The following is a 17,892-nucleotide window of genomic DNA, read 5'->3' as shown; positions in this document are numbered from 1 at the left end:
TTTGATCAGTTGAGATAAAGCACTTGCATCTCCTGTCATATGTCACGAACATCCACTCTCCAAATACCATATTGAGTTCTTGTTTGTACCTGTTACCTCTTGGCTAGATGATTCTTCTTCTGCATCATTAGCCATCAAGCACTTGACTTCCTCATCATCACATGAGCTGCATGAGCTTTCTGGTTCTGACTCTTCACTATCAGTTTCTGCCCATTTAGATTTGTTTTCTTCAGCTAAGAGTACCTCATGTTTCTTTCTGAAGGACTTATTATCTTCCTTGGGTCTTCTTTTGTGCTCATATGATTCTTTCTTCTATCAGTTGAGCCTTGACTATCCTTCTTGGGTTTAGGACAATCAGCAATAAAGTGACCTGATTTGCCACAGTTGTAGCAGGCATTTGATTCATCTTTGGAGCTGTTTCTTTGGTATGGCTTCTGGAAGTTTCCTTGATTCTTTCTCATGAACCTTCCAAATTTTTTAATGAACAATGACATAGCATCACTGCTCAACTGATCAGCAGATTTCTCGACTGAATTGATTGGTTCTGTTCTGACAGCAGCTAGAGCAGTTGTGGCTGCAGGGGTAGATGGTTCTTCTTCTCTGGTCTGCAGCTCAAATTCATAAGCCTTTAAATCAGCAAATAGATCATGAAGTTCAATCTGGTTCAGATCTTTGGACTCTCTCATTGCCATGGTCTTGACATCCCATTCCTTGGGAAGACCTCTCATTACCTTCAGTGCAATCTCTTTGTTGGTATACACTTTTTCAAGTGCATTTAACTCATTGATGACACTGCTTACTCTTTCATCATACTCGTGCATTGATTCTCCTGCTTTCATTTTGATGTTATCAAACTTTTGAACAGCAACAGAAAGTTTATTTTCTTTGGTTTGATCATTTCCTTCACACAGCTGGATCAGCTTTTCCCAAATTTCTTTGGCTGTCTTACACATCTTTATTTTGCTGAAGGTTACTTTGTCCAGCGTTTTGTACAGAATGTCTTTATCCACATTATCAAGATTTGCTTTTCTTTTATCATCAGTTGTCCATTCATCTCTTGGCTTTTCTATTCTTTGTGGTGCCCCTTCTGTTATGTCAACTGCTGTATTTGTTTTTAGAATCTTCATGGGTCCATCAGTTATAAAATACCACATGTCATCATCTTGTGCAGCTAAATGAGCCTGCATTCTGATTTTCCAATCATCAAATTCTTCTTTGGAGAACATAGGAATTTTGTTGAATGAAGTCATGCTAACAAGTTTATAGATCAAAAGTATTCAAGAACAAGATTCAACCACTCTGATACCACTTGATAGGATCGATTAATGTATCAAGAGTGTTTAGAAGAGGGGGGGTTGAATAAACACTCACAATTAAAACTGATCTTTTCGAATTTTGAGTTCAGTTTGGTGAAAAACTGATTCTCGGAATCTTGTTGGTCAATGACAATCAGTTAAACTAAAGTAGTTGCGGAAAGTAACTGACTGAAAGATAGAATACAAAAATAAAATACACAAGAATTGTTTCTGAATGTTCGGAGATTTCAATTACTCCTACGTCACTCCTTCTATCTCAAGGATAGGATTTCCACTAAAAGACTTTGATCGAATACAAGATTTGTACTGACCCACTTCAGTTTGGACTTATCACTGCCAAAAGCTGAAACTCTTATTATTACAAAATGTTCTCAGTGCGTAACTGATCTTAGCACTATCGAATTAACGATTATTACAAAGTGCTAATGAGCTCAAATTGTAGCCTTGACTGCTACGAATAAATCAAGTAAGAGTGAGCTAAGATTTTGGCAGAATAACAGCAAGCTTTGAATGTAATGATCTTCTCATTTTTTTTTCTGCTGTTCTTCTGTCATATTTATAAGCTTCCCTTCCAACGGTAACTTGAGATAGATTTGAATCTTTGTATCCGTTGATTGCCACTTCATTATTGTTTGCTTCATTTATTGTAATGCGGCGTCTTAACGGCTTTAGCCGAAATGCGTTGTTCTAAGCTGTATTGATTGAAGTGCGGCATTTCATATTCAGTTGCAATCTTCTATGCCTCTTTTTCGGTTGCATGTTCTTTTCCGAGACATGTTCAGTTGAAGGATGCTTAGCTTAAAAGCATACGGCTGAATGTATCAACTGATCGATTTCCAACTGATCAGTTTTCTTTATAGATCAGCTGATTTCAGTTGTTAAGTCCAGTTGCTGAATATAATCGCGCGTATCAGTTGGTTGATCAGTTTGTCAAACTCCAGAATTTAGAGTCTGGTTTTAAACATTAAGGCACTCAGAATGTAATCTTGAAAATAACAGAAGGCGATGTGGCTTAGGATACGTTGAAATTGAGAATGCTAAATCCAACCGATCGTGGATAAGACGCAGGCCAGATACAACCGCTCACAACGTTTCAGGTTGAGCCAGCAGAAAGTCAAGTTCAACCGGATATCATTCAAAAAATAAACCTAACCATTACCACAACAGCCGACCTGTTCAAAAGAGATACCGGTTGAGTGACAATGACAGATGGTCAAAACAACATACTGAAAAAGAAAAGACACTGCATACATCATGTAATGCCCGAGATTTTAGTTGATACTTTTGAGATTATTATGTGTTATGAAAAAGGGAATGGAAGAACAGACATGGAGAAGCGACGTTGCAAATTGAGTTTAGTGACAACAAGACACCGCACCCGCGCCAGGAACCTTGCCGCACCCGCGGTTGTCATTCTGAAATTTTGGTGTTGGTACAGTAGAGGCAGCGCACCCGCGGTAAGAACAGGACCGCACCTGCGGTGGATGTACCGAGACAGAACCGCACCCGCGGTGCAAGAGTCAGCGCACCCGCGGTCGTTCCTTCTGAATTTTTGAAGGTGATCCAATACGCACAGCGCACCCGCGGTCGTTCCTTCTGAATTTTTGAAGGTGATCCAATACGCACAGCGCACCCGTGGTCCAATGTATAGCGCACCTGCGGTGTGACGTGCAGCATGAACATGAAGCCACGTTTCTTGAGCCATGCATGATATATATTTAAAATTTCGTTCCTTCATTCAGATTTAGCTGAAAGGAAGAACGGAAGTCTGGGGAAAAAGCTTTGAATCCTTGATACTAGAATTCGATTCGCGAGAAATTCGCCCGTCTGATTTTGAATCCGACTTCAATACTAAGTTTCTATCGACGCAGGCTATAACTGGACGTAAGTTTTGTTACATTTAGATATGATTTGAAATTATGATATTGTCAGAATCGAATATGAATCAGATATGATGTTTCTGATACAGTAGACATCGTATATTTGAAGTCAGATTAAATAACAGACTATTTATGTAATTGTTATGATTTTCGGAGTTGATTTGATTGAGATTCGATATCAGATTTGTATTGTTATTGAGATTATGAGTTGTACCGATATTGATTATGAGTTCTGGTATTATATATGTGATGTTGAGATTGATGGGGTTATCGAGACTGTATTGTTATGACGTCGAAACATCAGTAGATTGATATTGATCAGATTTACGATTGATGAAGATTGTATTGTTGTACTGTATGTCAATTGACATTGATCAGATTGTATTTTGATTTGAGTATTGATCAGAACAGGTTCTGAATTGAGTTATATATTGATATTGTGCCTGTTCGATATTGTCATTGCCAGATTGGGTATGGACAGAGTTGAATTTGAGACTTCGTCTTCGTCAGACCGAGAAGAGAAAGGTATAAATTAATGTTGAGTTGGGATTGCAAACTCGAGTGAGGTTTGACTCGAGTTTCCCTAAATCACATACTTTATTTTATTGCATTGATATTTGCAATGAATGAATTGATATGCTTGTGCTACTGATTATAGACAACAGGTATTAGTCGAGTGATCTTGTGACAGAAGTACCTGATAGTGGCGGGATTGCCACGGGCACATTGCACGATGTCACAAGATAGGGTATTGGTGAAAAATGCCAAAGTCTGTGATGGTTAGGTCAAGACACTGGATGTTTGGTTATATCGACGTGGATAGAATCGGAATTTCTTCTATTACTGTTGGTCGATATAGGAACACTGTTGCGACTTTGATTGTTGCACTCCCAAGAGCAGGTTGTCCACAAGTAGTATAATTCGGTGAGTCCGAATATCGTATCCACAGGGAAGCTCAGGTAATTACAAGTCCACTACAATGTCTTTTTGTTTTGTTTTTGTTTTTGTTTCTTTTTAATTTTAATTGTTTGAATCTTTAATGGGTAAATTTTAATTGTTCAAATTTTAATTTAAGTAGTTGAGATTAAAGGATCCACTCTTGATATTTTAATAAAGTTAACATTAACGAACATTATTGAAATCCACTTAATAAAATGGTTCCAATATATTAAATAATCATATTTATATTATGTTATATATTATTATCTTATAAGTATATAATATATACCAAAACTTATAAATGTGGTCAAGTATTTATTGTGCTATATAAATTTGTAAACACTGAATCAAGGTTCCCACTTTAAATGGTTGGTAAAACCAAACTAACATTTAAATGGTACCAAGAAATTAATATTATGATATATTTATATATAGTAAATCAAGGTTCCCACTTTAAATGGTTGGTAAAACCAAACAAACATTTAAATGGTTCCAATAATTTAATATTATAATATATTCATATATAATAAATCAAGGCATCCACTTTAAATAGTTGGTAAAACCAAACTAAAATTTAAATGGTTCCAAGAATTTAGTGTAACATATAGCAACAATAAATCAAAACTCCCACTTATAAGTAGGGTATAAAAATGCTTAAAGAAATAAATATAACATAAACAATAAATAATGATTAAATAATATAAAACATAGATTCTTACCTTTTAGTAACCTTATTATCATGCCAAGAGTTTCACCTTTTCATCTCAACTTTAGGAAGTTAGCTATTCATTATTCAAAGTGTAAAACTTTGAATATGAAATTAACATGCTAATTATATTTAAATGAAGAAATAAAGGAAAAATATAGAGAGAAATATTATAAACTCAAAGGTTTATTCATAGAATGAGGGATATCTCAATACATTACAATGCACCCCTATTTATAGCTAAATTTGGGGAGACAACCACAAATAAAATATTATTTTTTTACACAAAAGTCTTCATTAGTTTTCCAAGATATTATATTATATTACACATCACTTTTGAAAATCTTCTTCTTGGAATTTGCTTCTTCACATAAAAAGAAACATGTGGATAATTGAGTTGTCTAGTTGTGGTATTTTTTTCAAATCATTTGACCAAGTAATTTGAGAGATATGGTCAAAATACTAGAGCATGGTAAAACTGCCACTCCTTTGGTAACTTTATTTGTTGCTTAATTTGATCCCAATTGTGAGAGGATTTTTATCTCATGCTTGACACCAATATTGTAGATATTAACATCAACTTTCTACAGGTCCAAGAATCATCTTAATCCCATTTGCAACGCCAAGTTTATTCTTGTTTTATCGAACCTGTAAAAAATAGTAAAAACTTGTAATTACACAACAACTTATATTTTATACAATTTATTATAAAACATATAATATTTAAACATTTAATAAAACAAAAACTATATATTTATATTATAAAACATTTAATTAATGTACAATTTTTATGTTTATCACACCTCCCAACCAGCTTATTGCTAGTCCCTAGCAATTTAAGCGTTAATAGCAATACAAAACATATTAATTAATTTAAATAGAAATGTAATCAAAACTATCTAAGTGTTTAAATTAAATTTGAAAACTGTAAAAGTTATATCAAGATCATCATAATTATAATTTATGAAATAATTTGAGATGATCAATTCAAAGTTTATTTCAGGTAGTTAAATGTACACGGCCTTCAGAAATTCCTAGTAAGAGTCTCAACTTCATATCCTCACAGGTTAATAAATGTTTCAATTTATGGCAACGATTTATCTCATGGAGTTGGAATACAGATAAATGCTCAGAAAAATAGTTTATAGAATGCAGACAGACAAACGAGCCAAACTAATCAAAAGATAGAAAATCCATTGATTCAAAATCTAGTTGTTCTTATTATATATTTTTTCCTGATATTATTTTATTTTATTTTATTTTTTGCATAACATCATGGAATCAGACTAAGTTTATGCTTCTTGACCACATATTTATTTAATTTGTACAATAAATTTCTCTCTTTTTTGTTTTTTGTTTTTTTTATGAGAGATATATTGGTCGTAGCATATAACTTAAAAATTACATAGATATTCAATATCTTTCTTTTTGTATTTTTCTCCCTTTTTTTTTCAAGAAATATCATTTTTTTTTCTTCAAAATAAGAACTCAAGATCTAAACAATAGATAGTCTCTCTCATGATCAATAAACGCTCGAAAGCTGTTTTCTCAGTCTTCTCCACTCACTCACAAAATATGTGTGAGTTTAAAATTATAGGCACTCTTATAAGGTATATCTTGGGCCATATACTTTAATACCTGATATTATCACAATGGTTAATCACTCAAAAAGATTTCATAAATCATATTTTTATATTGATCAGAATATTAAAATTGACTTTTTTTTCAAATAAAAATTTAAACATTCTTAAATAGATTAATGCATGTTCTAATTTAAATCTTTCAAACATGTAATGTATGACAATTTTTGCAAAAATTACTAAGATACAAACAATAAACATGATTTTATTTTAAAATAATATATATTATTTTTTTTATTTATTTTTTTTTAAATTTTTTTTTATAAGTTTGTTCTCCCCCCAATCAGAATATGACATTGTCCCTAATGTCAAAATAACTATTAATAAAGAGTACGTAATGAAAGAGATATCACCTGGAATTTTATTGAAGATAACAAACTGAAATAAACGCAAACCAATCCACGACTTTTGAATCAATGATCCAACTTCCTTTTCTTACTGCTTGATTGCGACCAATTGATCTTTGTTATCATCGGATCAGGCTTATGAACAAAAGCTTCCAAATCATCAATTAATTGGTCGGCAGTCGTAGCACAGATGAGCATCCGTCGTGAATTTTCTGAAATGAAATTCTGTTCCACAGCTTTATCAAGAAATGTCAACAAACTGTCAAAATAATTATTGATATTCAACAAGCCCATAGGTTTATTATGGATATTAAGTTGTGCCCAAGAAACAGTGTGAAAAATTTCTTCTAATGTACCAAAACCACCTGGTAGTGCAATAAAAGCATCAGAATTTTCAATCATTTGAGTGATTCTTTCATACATAGAAGAAACTTTTAATTCCTCCCCAATCGTAACACCTCTAATATTTCCTTCAGTTAGAGCTGTAGGAATAATACCCAAAACCTGACTACCTCCAAGATGAGCAGATGTTGAAACAGATCACATTAACCCAATATTACCTCCCCCATATACCAAGTGAATTTTTCTCTCAGCCAATATCTTTCCAAGATTATTCGCTGCTTCTACAAACACTTCATTTTTTCCAGGACTCGCACCACAAAATACACAAATATTTTTCAATGTTTGTGCAGAGGATCCAATCATGTTTTTACTTTCTTTTTTTTTTCTGCGAAAATAGAGAGAAAGATGAGAGATTTTATAGGAGTAATATGTTATCATGACAAAACTATGGGTCACAGCTGTAAACAGAATAAATAGTAAAAACAATAATGACACACATGCATATAAACAGTAGTGTGATTGTGGCTCACAATTTTCCTCTGGTTTTACGTCCAGAAACGGCTTCAACGCCTTCTATGAGTCGAGGATATGCTTCCCATCCAATTTTCTTATAAATTGACAAACATGGTCTTTTTTAGTCGGATTCCCAAGACTATGACGCTCATCTTGGAATTGTTTCCATAAACGGAGAAGTTCAATATGCACATGTCCACTAGAATGCGTCTCAAGAGTCAATAAGATGTTATCTAAAGACTCCTTACTCAGCCCATTCTTAATGAAACCAATTTTATCTTCTCTGTTATTGGAAACACATCCCAAAGATCTGCATCGTTTGTCACAAGTCCATCTTGCACACTTATGACAAACCCCTAAACTTTTGGCCCTTCGTTTTTTCGCTAAGTGCTTTTTCCTAATCCAGGCAAATACCGAATGAGCAATGATTGTGGAACTTCTCCTCCTAATCGGACCTTTGCTTCTATTACAAGACGAATATCTTCTGGAATTCCTTTTTGCATTAGCAATCTCAATCTTTCACACCTTCCTGCATAAATTTTTCTTAGAACATTTTCAGAAACAGAGGGAAAATATTTACAAATTTTTGAGAGAATTTCATCCATTTTGAAAAGAAAAGAAATTTTTTTTTTTATTTTTGTATCAGCAATCGTGGGAAACTGATTTAACCGACTATGAGAGTCACGGAGTACCGTTATCCGCCATTTAACCGGGAAAATAAAAATATTAAGAAAACCTGAAATAAAAACAAACAAACTTAAATGCAACAAAAAAAAAAAATCAAGGATCAGAAAGGGAAATAAACTCTTCTTGAAAGATTTCATTTTCTAAAAATGGTTTAAGCCTTTGTCCATTTACTTTAAAAATATCACCATTTTTAGGATTTTCAATATCCACAGCTCCATAAGTATACACATGCTTTACAACATATGGGCCTGTCCATCTTGATCGTAATTTTCTTGGGAATATGTGAAGTCGAGAATTATAAAGCAAAATTTTTTTACCAATCTCAAAAGATTTTCTAAGAATTGTTTTATCATGAAATGATTTGATTTTTGCTTTATAAATCCTTGAATTCTCATACGCGTCATTTCTGAGTTCATCAAGTTCATTAAGTTGCAATTTACGCAATTTGTTGGCATCATCCATGCTTGAATTTAAAGTTTTGATCGCCCAATAAGCTTTATGTTCCAATTCCACAGGCAAATGACAATGTTTTCCATAAACCAACCTATAGGGAGACATATTCAATGATGTTTTAAAAGCTGTTCGATATGCCCAAAGTGCATCATTAAGTCGCAGAGACCAATCTTTTCTATTTGAGTTAACAGTTTTTTCCAAAATTTGCTTTATCATCTCCCTATTAGCTAATTCAACTTGTCCATTTGTTTGAGGATGATAAGGAGTAGTTACTTTATGAGTAATACCATATTTTTTCATTAATGAAGCAAATGATTTATTAACAAAGTGAGTTCCCCCATCACTTATCATGGCTCGAGGAATTCCAAATCTACTAAAAATATTTTCTTTTAAAAATTTGATGACGATTTTATGATCATTTTTTCGACATGGAATTGCCTCTATCCATTTGGAAACATAATCAACTGCAACTAAAATATACAAGTATCCAAACGACGATGGAAAAGGTCCCATAAAATCAATTCCCCAACAGTCAAAGATTTCAATTTCAATGATAGGATTCAAAGGCATCATGTTTCTTTTTGAAATCGCACCCAATTTTTGACAATTTTCACAGATCTCGCAGATTTCGTGGGTGTCTTTAAACAAAGTGGGCCAATAAAATCCACACTGCAAGATTTTTGCAGCCGTTTTCTTTGAAGAAAAATGTCCTCCGCATGCTTCTGAATGACAAAATTTAATGACACTACTTACCTCATTGTCGGGTATGCAACGTCGAAAAATTTGATCTGGACAATACTTGAACAGATACGGATCATCCCAATAAAAGTTTTTTACCTCATTCAAAAATTTTCTTTTATCTTGGGAACTCCATTGCGGTGGCATTTTTCCTGTCACAAGAAAATTTACATGTTAGCAAACCAAGGTGTAGTAGTAACTGAAAATAGATGTTCATCAGGAAAATTATCGTTAATTAGTGTCATTTCACAAGATGATCCTGTTACTAGTCTCGATAAATGATCGGCTACGACATTCTCGGTTCCTTTTTTATCTTTGATCACAATGTCAAATTCTTGGAGTAACAAAATCCATCGTATCAGTCGTGGCTTTGCATCCTGTTTGGTCAACAAATATCTAATAGCAGAATGATCAGTAAACACAATAGTCATTGGATCCAATCAAATAAGAACGAAATTTATCTAATGCAAATATTACAGCAAGTAGTTCTTTTTCAGTTGTGGAGTAATTCATTTGAGCATTATTTAAAGTTCTACTTGCATAATATATCACATAAGGCTTACCGTTTCTTCTTTGACCCAGTACTGCACCGACTGCATAATCACTCGCATCGCACATGATTTCAAATGGTAAAGACCAGTCAGGAGGTTGCATGATAGGAGCTGATGTTAAATTTCGAATAATTTTATCAAAAGCATTTTGACATTCTTGAGTCCACTCAAATGCAGTGTCTTTTGTTAAGAGGTTACAAATGGGTTTAGAGATTAAACTAAAGTCCTTTATAAACCTCCGATAAAATCCAGCATGTCCCAAAAATGAGCGAATTTCTTTAATGGTTTTTGGAGGGGGTAAATTGGCAATGACATCAACTTTTGCTTTATCAACTTCAATTCCATGAGATGACACGACATGTCCTAAAACAATTCCAGAAGTAATCATGTAATGAAATTTTTCCCAATTTAAAATAAGACCTTTTTCCTCGCATCTTTTTAAAACTTTTTCCAAATTTTCAAGACAATTATCAAATGTATTCCCAAAGACAGTTAAATCATCCATGAAAATTTCCAAACAATTTTCAACCATGTCGCAAAAAATGCTTAGCATACATCTTTGAAATGTTGCTCGGGCATTGCATAAACCAAATGGCATCCTTCTGAATGCAAATGTTCCAAAAGGACATGTGAATGTAGTTTTTTCTTGATCTTCGAGTGCAATGGGAATTTGATAATAACCTGAATATCCATCAAGAAAACAGTAGTATGGATGACCTGCTACTCTTTCTAAAATTTGATCCAAAAATGGTAATGGAAAATGATCTTTTCCAGTGGCGTCATTTAATTTTCTATAATCAATACACATCCGCCAACTAGATGGGACTCGACTTGTTAACAATTCACCTTTTTCATTTTTTATCACTGTGATGCCAGATTTTTTTGGAACTACTTGTGTTGGGCTTACCCACTTACTATCAGAATAGGGTAGATAATCCCAACATCAAGTAGTTTGAGAACTTCAGTTTTCACAGTATCTTTCATATGTGGATTTAATCTCATTTGTGTTTGTTGAGATGTTTTAGCATTTTCTTCTAAATGAATTTTGTGTGTGCAAATTAGTGGATTTATGCCCTTGAGATCTTTTAGTGTCCAACCAATTGCATTTTTATGTCTTTTAAGCATATCAACTAATTTACCTTCTTGATCACTTTCTAGTTTGGAAGAAATTACCACCGGATATGTTTCATCTTCTCCAAGAAATGCATACTTCAATTCTTCTGGCAAGGGTTTTAACTCCAATATGGGTGGTTCGTCTTTGTTCTCATATTTTGCATCAAATTCTTTCTCTGATCCTGGTAACGAGTGATACCTGATAAAATCATCAAGATCAATTTCAATATTTTCTTTAACAGTTTCAATTGAACAAATATCTAATTGATCACGAATACTCCCTTCTTGAATGTTTTCTTCCACAAGAGTTTCAATAAGATTTTCATCTTCACTTTCATCTCCTTTGTCATGTGGTTGCTTACAAAGATTAAAAACATTGAGCTCCAAGGTCATGTTACCAAATGACAACTTCATTATTTCATTCCTGCAATTTATAAGGGCATTAGAAGTTGATAAAAATGGACGACCCAGAATTACAGGAATTGCATTACAAGCTTCGATAGGTTGTGTATCAAAACCTATGAAATCGACAGGATATACAAAGTTATCAACTTGGACCAATACGTCTTCTATCATACCTCTTGGCACTTTAACAGATCTATCGGCAAGTAAAAGTGTTACCGAAGTTGATTTTAACTCGCCTAGATTGAGTTCCTGATAAACTGAATATGGAAGTAAATTCACACTAGCTCCAAGATCAAGCAAGGCTTTTTTAATCTTTCGTTCTCCAATAATACATGAAATAGTAGGACAACCAGGGTCTTTGTATTTCAAACTATTATTATTTTGAATGATTGCACTTACTTGTTCGGCTAAAAATGCTTTCTTTTTCACATTCAATTTTCTTTTCACAATGCACAAGTCTTTCAAAAATTTGGCATATGATGGTACCTGTTTTATTGCATCTAATAAAGGAATATTAACTTTTACTTGTTTAAAAATATAATATATATCAGAATTCAAATTTGATTTTTTTGTATTTTTCAATGCATGAGGGAATGGTGGTGACACTGTCTGTTGAACCTCCTCTTCGCAAGTTATGGGTTCCACTTCCTTACCCTTTGGAGTTGATTTATCATCATCTTCACAAGGTTCAAGAATGGATTTTTCCACAACCTTACCACTTTAGAGGGTAATAACAGATTTTACCTGATCCATCAATTGAGTTCCAGAAGTTCCAGTTTGTGAATGATGATCCTTGGGATTAGGCAGAGGTTGTGAAGGAAATTTACCTTTTTCATGAACATTAAGTGCAGATGCAAATTTAGCAAGAGTATCTTTCAAATCTGTCATGGTTTGAGCAGTTTGAGTATTGATAGACTCTTGCTTTCCAATGAAAGAATTCAATGTAACTTCCAAATTTCTTTTAGGTGGGGGAACATAAGGTGCATAATTTTGAAAATTTTGTTGATTTTGGAAATGTGGTTGTGAAAATTGTGCAGCATTATCATTCCTCCAACTAAAATTTGGATGATTTCGCCAACCTGGATTGTAATTTTGAGAAAATGGTTCAAAATTTGGCTTTTTGAAATTGTTCAAAACATTGGCTTGTTCATGGAGACATTCTTTAAAAGAGGGCAAAGTGGGACAATCTTTTGTAAAATGATCACTTGTATCACAGATGTGACACACAATTTCTTGAACAGATTTTAATTGACCATTCTTTTTCAATTCAAGTGCCTCAACTTTTCTTGCCAAAGAGGTAAATCTAGCTTGAAGATCATGTTCATCTTTGAGAGTGTACATACCTCCACCAGATGTAGGAGATTGAATCTTGTTTGATGGTTCGATTGTACCTATAGTGTCCCAATTTTGAGCATTTTCAGCTAATGAATCGAGATACTCAATTGCCTCATTTGGATCTTTATCTTCAAATGTTCCATTACACATAAATTCAACCATTTGCCTATCTTTAGGTGTTAAGCCTTCATAAAATTGAGAAACAACTCTCCAAATTTCAAAACCATGATGTGGACAAAGATTAAGCAATTCTTTGTATCTATCCCAACACTGATAAAAAGTTTCTCCTTGTTTTTGAGTGAAAGTAATGATTTGCCTTTTGAAAGAATTTTTTCTATGAGATGGAAAAAACTTTTTCAAAAATTGTTGTTGCAATTCATCCCAAGTTCGAATGGATCCCGATCTAAGATTTTGTAGCCAAGTTTTAGCTTTATCTTTTAAAGAAAAAGGAAAAAGCTTAAGTCGAATGGTGTTCATGCTACAATTTAGATCATTATATGTGTTGCACACTTCTTCAAACTCTCGTAAATGCATGTATGGATTTTCAGAATCTAAGCCATGAAAATTGGGTAAAAGTTGGATAATACCAGGCTTAAAATTGAAATGAGATGCATTAGGGGGAAAAACTAGACATGAAGGTGCACTAGTACGTGTAGGATTCATGTGATCTCTAAGTGTTCTTCGTCTATCATGATCATGTTGAGATTGAATTTCATCTTCATTTTCTTGGATGGGTTCTTTCGCCATGTTTTGTAAAAATAAAGGGTTATTTCGAATGAGTCGACCACTAAGTGTACGTGACCAAATGCTCATGCAAATGCAAATGCAAAACAAAAAAAACACACAAAAGCAATAAAAATTTAAATAAAGAAAAATAAACTATAAAAAAAATTAAATAGACTTGAAATTAAATTATACTTCCCTGGCAACGGCGCCAAAAACTTGTTGCGACTTTGATTGTTGCACTCCCAAGAGCAGGTTGTCCACAAGTAGTATAATTCGGTGAGTCCGAATATCGTATCCACAGGGAAGCTCAGGTAATTACAAGTCCACTACAATGTCTTTTTGTTTTGTTTTTGTTTTTGTTTCTTTTTAATTTTAATTGTTTGAATCTTTAATGGGTAAATTTTAATTGTTCAAATTTTAATTTAAGTAGTTGAGATTAAAGGATCCACTCTTGATATTTTAATAAAGTTAACATTAACGAACATTATTGAAATCCACATAATAAAATGGTTCCAATATATTAAATAATCATATTTATATTATGTTATATATTATTATCTTATAAGTATATAATATATACCAAAACTTATAAATGTGGTCAAGTATTTATTGTGCTATATAAATTTGTAAACACTGAATCAAGGTTCCCACTTTAAATGGTTGGTAAAACCAAACTAACATTTAAATGGTACCAAGAAATTAATATTATGATATATTTATATATAGTAAATCAAGGTTCCCACTTTAAATGGTTGGTAAAACCAAACAAACATTTAAATGGTTCCAATAATTTAATATTATAATATATTCATATATAATAAATCAAGGCATCCACTTTAAATGGTTGGTAAAACCAAACTAAAATTTAAATGGTTCCAAGAATTTAGTGTAACATATAGCAACAATAAATCAAAACTCCCACTTATAAGTAGGGTATAAAAATGCTTAAAGAAATAAATATAACATAAACAATAAATAATGATTAAATAATATAAAACATAGATTCTTACCTTTTAGTAACCTTATTATCATGCCAAGAGTTTCACATTTTCATCTCAACTTTAGGAAGTTAGCTATTCATTATTCAAAGTGTAAAATTTTGAATATGAAATTAACATGCTAATTATGTTTAAATGAAGAAATAAAGGAAAAATATAGAGAGAAATATTATGAACTCAAAGGTTTGTTCATAGAATGAGGGATATCTCAATACATTACAATGCACCCCTATTTATAGCCAAATTTGGGGAGACAACCACAAATAAAATATTATTTTTTTACACAAAAGTCTTCATTGATGTTCTAAGATATTATATTATATTACACATCACTTTTGAAAATCTTCTTCTTGGAATTTGCTTCTTCACATAAAAAGAAACACGTGGATAATTGAGTTGTCTAGTTGTGGTATTTTTTTCAAATCATTTGACCAAGTAATTTGAGAGATATGATCAAAATACTAGAGCATGGTAAAACTGCCACTCTTTTGGTAACTTTATTTGTTGCTTAAATTGATCCCAATTGTGAGAGGATTTTTATCTCATGCTTGACACCAATATTGTAGATATTAACATCAACTTTCTACAGGTCCAAGAATCATCTTAATCCCATTTGCAACACCAAGTTTATTCTTGTTTTATCGAACCTGTAAAAAATAGTAAAAACTTGTAATTACACAACAACTTATATTTTATACAATTTATTATAAAACATATAATATTTAAACATTTAATAAAACAAAAACTATATATTTATATTATAAAACATTTAATTAATGTACAATTTTTATGTTTATCAAACACCAACGTCTGGAAATCGGGATCCCTAGACTAGGATTGAGTCTAGTATGAGTTTAAGAGTTACGGATATTGATTCATTGATTGATGTTGATTTATGTTCCTGATTATGGTACATGTTTAGAGTAAGGATTATTGTTGATATTAATTCATGTTTCGGATTATGATACATGCTACGAATATTTGATTCATGTTCTGATTTTGATACATGTTATGAATATCTGTTATATGATTTTATATTGTTTATATGATTGCATGTATACATGATTTATACTGGGAATGTAATTCTCACCGGAGCTATCCGGCTGTTGTCTTGTTTGTATGTGTGCATGACAACAGGTGGGACAGGATCATGGTCAAGAAGAGAACGAGGCTGGACTAGATAGCGTGGAGATCCGGGCTCAGAAGTAAACTAGGAATCATCACTTGATATATAGTAGTTGAACTTAGTTGAATTATTGTAGGAAATACAAGACTTGTACTTTTATGTATAATGTGTATTTCAGATTGATTTATCTTACGTTTTCGCATTGTATTTAAAAAAAAAAATTTAGACCCTGTTTATTATAATTGATTGATTAATTCTAAGAACGATTAAAAACTTTAATTAGCGTCCGGGTCCCCACAACATGTGGTATCAGAGCTTTAGGTTCCAGAACAGTAGGTTCTAGAACTGTATTTTTTTTTAGACTGAGATAGAAGCTAGTAAGCGGGGTAGAATGTGTTTTCTTTCCTTGCATGTGATTGCTAGCATGTGATGTATTATAATGTTGAATTACATTGTATATGTTAATATTGCAGTGTGTTTTACTGCTTTGGAAGATACATGTTACCTGAATATCTGAGTTGATTTGGTAATGTGTATTATTTGAAAATGGATCAGAACCAATTCTTGATCAGAGGTAAGCTGATCAGAAAGGGACTGAGACGGATTTATCTCATGTGATTGCTAACTCTTGTGGTAATCAGATATACCTCCTCGAAATATTCCAGAACGAGGTAGTACTTCGACTGATCAGATAGATGTGTCAGAAACTCCGATGGAAACACAGTTGCAGAGGTTTCAATCGTTTCAACCGCCGATTTTGAAGGGTACTGAGACGCCAGTTGATTGTGAGAATTGGCTAGATGACTTAGAAATGCTATTTGAGTTTCTGGGTTTCACAGATGATTGTAGAGTTAAACTGATTGGGCACCAGTTACGAGACATCGCAAGGAGCTGGATGTCTCGTAGCTGGTGGCTGGTAACCAAAGAAAACCTAGAACAGCGTGGTCCAGTGATTACGTGGAAAGTTTTTAAAGTTGAATTCTATCAAAGATTCTTCCCCGTATCATACAGACAGGATAAAAGTGCAGAGTTTGCAGATCTGAGACAGGGTCAGTTGAATGTTGACGAGTATTTGGCCCAGTTCTTTACCTTGCTACGTTTTGCTCCTCAAGTGGCTAGGAATGATGCAGCTGTGTTTGATCAGTTTATCCAGGGATTGAATCCGGAGATACGTACATTGGTAAATGTGAAACAACCGAATAACATTGCTGATACTCTGAACAGAGCCAGAAGAGCTGAAACAGTTTTGATGAGACAAAAGGAAGCCTCGTATGTTCTTCCAACACCGAAACCACTGCGACTACCTCCATGAATCGAGATTGGTAGCAGCAGTAGTGAAAAGAAAGAACAGTTGAAAGCTCGAAAGAAGCAGTTCAAGAAGTTAGGGAGCGGTTCATCTAGCTCCAGTGGTTCTAGCCCGAGTTATACTGGAGTTTATTGCAGAACTTGCGTAGGGAGACATCCCACGGAGCAATGCCAGGGAGTGACTAGTAGGTGCAATATCTGTAAACAGTAGGGACACTTTGCTAGAGTTTGTCCACATAGAGGTTCTCGAAGATTTCAGGGAGCAGAATCATCTGGTGGTAGTGACCGAGGAATAGACCCAGGAGGCACTTGATGATATAGTGGCAGGTAATTGTTCTTTTATGATTATTTTGCATATGTATTAAGACATATTAATACATCTTATACCTGATTCTGTATGAATTGCATTGACATATGCTTTATTCTGTTTAGTCTGTATATACTATAGTATTGATTTCTTTATCTTTTGGGGGGAGAGGATTTGATATCAGTGACATTCTGTGAAATATTGTATACTGCAGTAAGATGAGAATGAGATTGAGTTAGATTATGTTGTACTTGGATTGTCTGATTCTGGCAGCATTATTGATATGGATATATTGAACAAGTACAGAGCTATTGTAGATTCTTATCAGGAGATGGTAAGATTCGGACTTGAAATGGCCGAAGAATGAATAATGTACGGTAAGGATTTTCGATTTTGAATTCCTTTGATTTCCGTATTAATTATGATTCGATGATTATCGAAAGGAATGGAGTTATTACTTATGCA

The 17,892-nt window shown here is 33.3% G+C and overlaps 1 non-coding gene across 1 annotated transcript; it reads left to right on the top strand.

Moving 5' to 3' along the window:
* The first annotated feature begins 13,185 nt into the window (after nucleotides 1-13,185).
* Nucleotides 13,186-13,294, top strand: LOC142523556 (small nucleolar RNA R71). The gene has a single exon (XR_012814744.1). It is a non-coding gene; the product is annotated as a small nucleolar RNA R71 (small nucleolar RNA).
* The last annotated feature ends 4,598 nt before the right edge of the window (nucleotides 13,295-17,892 follow it).

This window comes from Primulina tabacum, chromosome 13, assembly GCF_025594145.1.
Source record: "Primulina tabacum isolate GXHZ01 chromosome 13, ASM2559414v2, whole genome shotgun sequence".
Lineage (NCBI taxonomy): Eukaryota > Viridiplantae > Streptophyta > Magnoliopsida > Lamiales > Gesneriaceae > Primulina > Primulina tabacum.
The sequence above is the reverse complement of the archived record's forward strand: the minus strand, read 5'-3'. Positions and strand labels throughout refer to the sequence as shown.